Genomic DNA, 7,191 nt, shown 5'->3' with positions numbered 1-7,191 from the left:
ATTAAGGCCCATACAATTAGGTTTACATCCCCAAAAGCCCTTCAATGGAGGTTCATCCACTGGAGCATGGACAACAATTGAAGAGTCTCACTTTAAGAGGAGATTGATTAGAGGTGACCGGTATACTTTTCTGTAAGTGTAAGGATCTATATTAAGCATACACTAAGAAATGACATTTGTTTAGGGATGTGATAGATGAAGAATATTCTCTAGGGTCTATAGTGTCTCCACCCAAGTGTATTTGGCTAGGTTTATTATGCTGCCCATGGGGTCCCTCCCATTTAGTGGATTTTGAGTCCAATTAGATAGCTGTTACCCACAAGATAAAAGTGCCACTGCTTCATCAATCAGTAATTGTTGTGGTTATTAGGATTTAAAGTTGGGGTTGCACAATTCATTGATTTTTCTCCCTTACCAACTTGCAAAATATCCTCTAGAACTATGAGAGCTAGTCTTCATGGAGGAGACTTCCGGGGCAGTTCCTGCTACATTACTTCAACTCCTATGTGTGAAATATGTCCTGTTTCCCAACAATAGGGTCTTATCTACAAGTTCTGGAAGGTAATCAAGGGCTATGGCAGAAAAGAATTGTCATTATTTTGGAGTTTCTTGAACTATCCTGACCAACAACTCGAAGGGAAGTTTCTCCTGTTCCTTCTTATATAGTCTCCAGCCATAATAAGCACTCATATGCAAGTATTGTATGTATATTTCTCAGTAGCCTTTTAAACTGAAACATTTCCAAACTATCTATCTCTACCTTGTGTAAATCTGTCTCCTCCCTCACTAGTTAAACTAACTCCCCATTTTTCTCATTTTTCTTTGATACTTCCTGCCTCCTATTAGCCTCCTCTTCAGCTCCTTACTCCTTTACCTGCATGGGTCCTTACATATCCTTCCTTCCACCCTTCCCAGTTAAATACCAACATCTTCCCCACATCCACCTTGGTACCATTTGTCTACTACTGTCCTCCTCTTTCAGGTTCTTTCTTTCCCTTTATGTCCATGGTTCCTTTCCTCTTTCCTGACTCCTGATTACACCAGGATATATACTCACATATAAAGATTTTTTCATAAGATCAACAAATAAGGAAAATGTACATCATTTGCTTTTCTGAGTCTGCTTTACTTCACTTAGTATAACAATTTTATTTCCACCTATTTACCTACATTTTTCTTAGTGTTAATTTTCTTTATCACTGAGTAGACATCCATTGTGTAAATGAACCTCATTTTCATTATCCATTCATCAGTTGAAGGGAATTTAGGATGCTTCCATTTCTTAGCTATTGTGAAAAGAGTAGCAACAAACGGATATACAAGTATCTCTGCAATAGGATGCATCTTTCTGTATGTAATTAGGAATGGTATGACAGAATCACAAAGTAGATTTATTTTGAGATATTATAGAGTTCTCTACACTGCTTTCCATAGCGGTTGCACAAATTTGCGATCCTACCTGCAGTGAATTGTACTCCCGTTTCTCCACATCTTCACCAGCATTTGGTCACATTTGTTCTCTCGATCTTAGTCAGCCTGAATGGGGTAAGATGAAATCTTAAAGTGATTTTGATTTGCATTTCCCTAATTACTAAGTATGTTAAACAAATTTTGAGGTGTTTCTTAGTCATTCTTATTTCTTGGGAGAGCTCTTACAAGAATTCTTTATTCCAATCCAAAGTTCATATTTTTAATGGGTCACTTGTTTTTTGATTCTTTGTTTTTATAGTTCTTTGCATATTCTGAATGTTAATTCTTTGTGCAGATGTGTTGCTGGTGAAGATTTTCTCCCACTTCATGGGCTTCCTCTTCACTTCCTTGGTTGTTTCCTTTGCTGTTCAGTAGCTTTTTAGTTTAATGCGATCCCACTTGTTGATTATTGACCCTAATTCCTGAGCAACTGATATCAGATTTAGAAAGTCATTTCCTGCATCCATATCTTGAAGTTACTGCTTGTGGTTTCTTGTAACAGTTTCATATTTCACCTTAAGTTCTTTGATCCATTTGGAGTTGACTTTTGTTTAGGGTGATGGATAAGGGTCTAATTTCATTTTTCTACAGGTGAAGATCCAGTTTTGCCAGCACCATTAGTTTAAAATGCTTTTCCTCCAGTGTACGTTCTTGACACCACTATCATTTCTAAGGTGACTGAAATTGTGTACACTCATATCTGGGTCTTCTCTTATGTTCCATTGATCTATGAATCTGTTTTTGTGCAATAGAATGCTATGTTTGACAACATCTTTGTAATATAGTTTGAGAACTGGTATGGCAATCCCAATAGCATTGGTCTTTGTGTTCAAATCACTTTGAATATCTAGGTTCTTCTGTGATTTCACATGAATTTTAAGATTTTTTTCTAAATCTTTGAAGAAGGTCATGGGAATTTTGATTGGGCAATGGTGACAACATGCGCAAGACCAATGCAAAATCAAACAGGCTAAAACGCAGCATAGACTTGAAAAATCGGCAGTGGTCTCCAAACTTAGTCAAGGAACAACTGCAGTTTCTCACTCCTGGGTGAAGGAGAGTTCATTTTCTTTAAGAGTATGATGTTAGATAGACGTAACAGACTCCAATGGATGAACTTACACTGAGGGATATCTGGATACACAAATATAATTCAATAGGCCTTAACATATAGGACAGAATGCATGAAATCTTCTGGGTAAGCTAATGGAGGGTTGCAAATAGGGAATGGAGTATAAATATGGTTAAGATATATTAAGTGCACACAAATTCAATAAAATATATATTGAAGAAATAATAACTTATCTAGAAAAGACAGGTTTAAAATTATTTTGTTTATTTTTATGTACTAAACCTCTCTTAAGAAACAAAAATGTCTTATCAGATTTTTATAGTTGACTAATTGTGTAGTTAATAGTAATAAAAAATTATTCTAGAAGGAAGCCAAGTTTGAATTTAAACAATTCCAAATAAGCATCAGGAGCTGTTCTTCCCCCACCCTTGTTTAAGAGGATTTCCATCCCTTCCCACCCATCTAAGTTTTGTGGTGAAATTAACAATTCCTGTTTTAAAAATCTATTAGAATATTGGAGAAGGACTTAAATTACATTTATAGAAATTTACTTCTGTAATATACTGTTAGAAACATTAAATCTATTTTAACACCAAAGGAACTAAGGTACACAAAAATTAAGACTCTCAAATTTGAAAGAATAAAAACTACTTTTTAAAGTAAAAAAAATAGAAACAAAATCGTTTCATATGCAAGTCCTTATCAAGTGATCTATTTTAAAGAGTAAATCCTTTTTATTAAAAAAATTAAAAAATAAATAAATTATAATGAGTCTCCCCTTCACAGCAGTCAGAATACTATACTCAGAAAAACTCTCAGTTGTAATTGAAGGAGAAAGAAAAACTTTCCATGTAAAAAATATATTAAAGGAATTTATGTCCATGAATCCAGCTCTGCAGAGAATACACATTGGAAAACCTTAGTCTGGAGAGAATATTAAACACTCTCAATGGGACAAACAAGATAAATATATAATCATCCCAGAACAGCCAACGTAAACAATTTTAAGAAAATCGCAGTACAGCACCAGTATGACAACAATTAATAATTATTGGTCAATGATAACAGTACTAATTGCTTCAACTCCCCAGTAAAAAAATAAATACTAACTGATTGGTATAAGAAGCATGATCCATCAACCTTCTGCCTCTAAGAATCGTATATCAAAAACAATAATTGATACCATCTTAAGATGAAAGTATGGAGAAAGATATCCAAAGACAATTGAACTAAGAAACTAGCTTGTGTAGCTCTTGTAATGTCTGACAAAATAACTGTCAAACTAAAACTTGTCAGAATAGACAAGTAAGGTCACTTCATGTGCATTAAAGGAAAACACACCATGAGAATATTACAATATTAAACACATAAGCAGCACATACAGGAGCACCCAATTTCTTAAAACATTATTAGCTCTAAAATCACCCATTGACTCCAACACAATGATATGGGTGACTTCTGTACCTTACTATCAGCAGCAGAGAGGTCAACCAGACAAAAACTACATAGAGAAACCCCAGAGTTAAATGACACTATAAATCAAAGGGACTTAACAAACATTTATAGAACATTCTAAACTAAAAAATAACACCCTTTATTCTCTGTAGTCCATGGAACTTTTTCCAAAATTGACTATATATTAAGAAATAAAGCTAGTCTTCATAAGGTTAGGAAAACTAAAATATTATCCTGTATTCTATACAGTCACAAAGGAATAAAGCTAGGTGTCAACACCAATAAAACTATAAAAACTTACACAAACGTTTGATGCTAAACGACACACTACTGAATGAAATTTGGATCAAGTGAGAAATCAAGACATAATTTAGAAAAGTCTCAGAACTGAATGAAAATGTAAACACAGCATACCAAAACTTATGGGATGTAATGAAGACAGTCTGAAGAGAAACTTTAAGCATTAAGTGTCTACACTGAAAATTGGAAACATCTTACATAAATAAATAAATGATGTACCTGAAGGCCTTGGAAAACCAAGAAGAAATAGTACCTAAAAAGGTACTGTTTTTCTAAAGGCCTATAGACTCTAATTTGTTCTCCCCAATTGCTCTGTGTTTTGTGTCCATCCATTGGAGTCTGATCAACCTACCAGACTTTACACCTTTTTCCTACCACCTATCAATTTTCAGTGGATACTCACACAGGGCAGGAGCTTCTTGTATACCCCCCACATCCATGGTGGGATTTTAGCTGCCTTGTGCTTACCCAGGTTTCATGAATGATGACAAAAGCATTCTGGGTTCATATATGGAACTACACTGTATTGTCCAAAAACATGGCTTCCTTATGCTTATCTACTATCTCTGATTTTTATAAATTTTCTGTCTCTTTTCCAAAGACCACTCAGCCATTGGATGTGAGAGTATGATATAGGTGTCCCATTTAAGTTGGAGTATTTCTCAGTCTCTTATTCTCTAAATGCTGATCATCAGTGGGCTTGGTGCTCATTGCCTTCTGTGAGAAGTTTCTCCAGTGAGAGCTGAGAGATGCACTAATCTACAGGTATAACAATAAATCATAAGAAGTGAATTTAATAATATATCTATTTAGCAGAAAAATAGTATTCGGTTCTCCCCCTAGGGCCTGAGACCTATCTAGCCACAAGTTCTTTGTCCTTATAACGGTGCCAGATATGGGCTTCATCTTGTAAATTGGGTCTTTATTCCAATCAGAAGGAGTTTGGCTGCTCCCATAGCATTTGTACAACTATTGCACTAGTAGGCATGTTTTGCAAGGACTGAAGTGATTATAACTCACAGTGTTCACAGCTGGGAAAAGTTAATGATTACCTTTCTTTTCCAGTAGCATGTATCATACCTTTCAGCACTATGAAAACTAGCCAGTAGAGATGAAGCTTCATGGTCAGTACCAGCTCGATTTCTCCTTGTTTGTTTAGAACCCACATAGTGTCTTTCAGCTATAAGGTGTTACCACAAAGTTTTGTGGGGCAACCGAGGGCAATGGCAGTAGCTAATATTGTTTCAGAGACTATGGGACACATCTTGTTCAAGAAGTACAAAAGAAGGAGTCCATTTTCTGGCATTTTGGTTTGTTTTTCTAACCTGTGGAGTCTGGTAGAGCCATTGAAACCCCATTTATAGGGTAAATACATTTAGCTCTTTATATTTTGGAAGTATATTTTATGAGATGTTTCCATAGTAGTAGGTTTCCATATGGCTTTCTAAAAAGTGAGTCTATGTGTATGTGTGTAGTGCATTTTTGAGTTAATATTTGCATGCATGTGTACTTGTGCATACAGGTGAGGCCAGTGATTTATTTGGTGGTTTCTTCCTTTATCACTGTCTATTTTGTGTGAAAGGGTTTCTCACTGAGTACAGATAATACCCTTTGGTTAGGTTGGCTTTCCAGTCAGCTTTAGGAAGCTTCCTATCTCTGCTCTGCCCTGGAGAGAGTTAGAGACACACCACCATGGCAAGGAATTTTTATTTAAATGATTATATAATTGAGAATTTTATAAATGAATACTGCATTAATATCATTTCTGTCTATGCTACCCTCCTCCCACTCCCTCTTATTCATGACTTCTTTAATTATTCTTGTTACCTACGGACACATATACACTCGTGTGTGCATGTGTGTGTGTGTGTGTGTGTGTGTGTGTACATGTAAATATGACCTACTGAGTTAATTTAGTATTTCTCAGTGTGTACAAGATTTTAAGGCTGACTACTGGATTTGAATAACCTGTCAGGTGGCTCATGGAGAGCGGGGGTAGGGTGGCTGATTCTCCCCCTCTCAAGTAGTCATTGATTGCCTGTAACTCTTCATCTGGAGGTGAGATCTTCTGAAATTTCCACTATTCACATTGGCAACCATATTGTTGGAATTTCATGGGTGCAGTTTACCTATCCTGTCTAGAAAACACAATCTAGCATCAAATTTCCTTGTTCTCTGTCCCTTCAATTACGATATTCTCTACACCCTTTTTTAGGATGCTCTCTGAGTCTGAGCTATTAGTGGTCCTCTCACTACCACTATGTAGTACTGATGAATTATATATTTTGTTAAGAACTGATTCATAATGATGATCACAGTGTCAGAAATTCTCAATAAATGTTTATTATGTGAATGAATATTTGAGTTTATATCACTTCTTAGGATAGAAGTTACAAGGAGATAGTTTGCAGAGGAGAATCCAGTTATTTTTGTCATCATTGATTAACTCAGGCCCTTATTTCTCCTTAGAATATGGAGGGTTATGTGTATATTCAATATTCTTATCTATTAAAATCCAAAGTAATAATCTACCACCTATGGATATCATATTTGTGTAAAACTAATGGGAGATGAATTACGATTTGTTAAGTAGTATGACTAAAAACATTTGGTTTTTGCTGTTTTCCTAATCTTTTATAAACTGTTCATGTACCATTTAATTTATTATTTAAATGTTTTCAGTTTTGCAAAGAAAAATAGTTTGGACTTCTGTTTACTTGGCTTATAAAATTCAACTTGTTGTTTTCTTTTTGACAAAGGATCTCACTATGCAGTCCTGGCTCTCCTTGAACTAAATGATTTAACCAGGTTAATCTTAAACTTTAGGGGTACTCCAGATTGTGCCTCCTCTGTTATTTGGAGTTATAGTTGTGTATGTATGCCAAACTAATTAA

This window comes from Nannospalax galili, unplaced genomic scaffold (assembly GCF_000622305.1).
Source record: "Nannospalax galili isolate Female #2095 unplaced genomic scaffold, S.galili_v1.0 scaffold937, whole genome shotgun sequence".
Classification (NCBI taxonomy): domain Eukaryota; kingdom Metazoa; phylum Chordata; class Mammalia; order Rodentia; family Spalacidae; genus Nannospalax; species Nannospalax galili.
The sequence above is the reverse complement of the archived record's forward strand: the minus strand, read 5'-3'. Positions refer to the sequence as shown.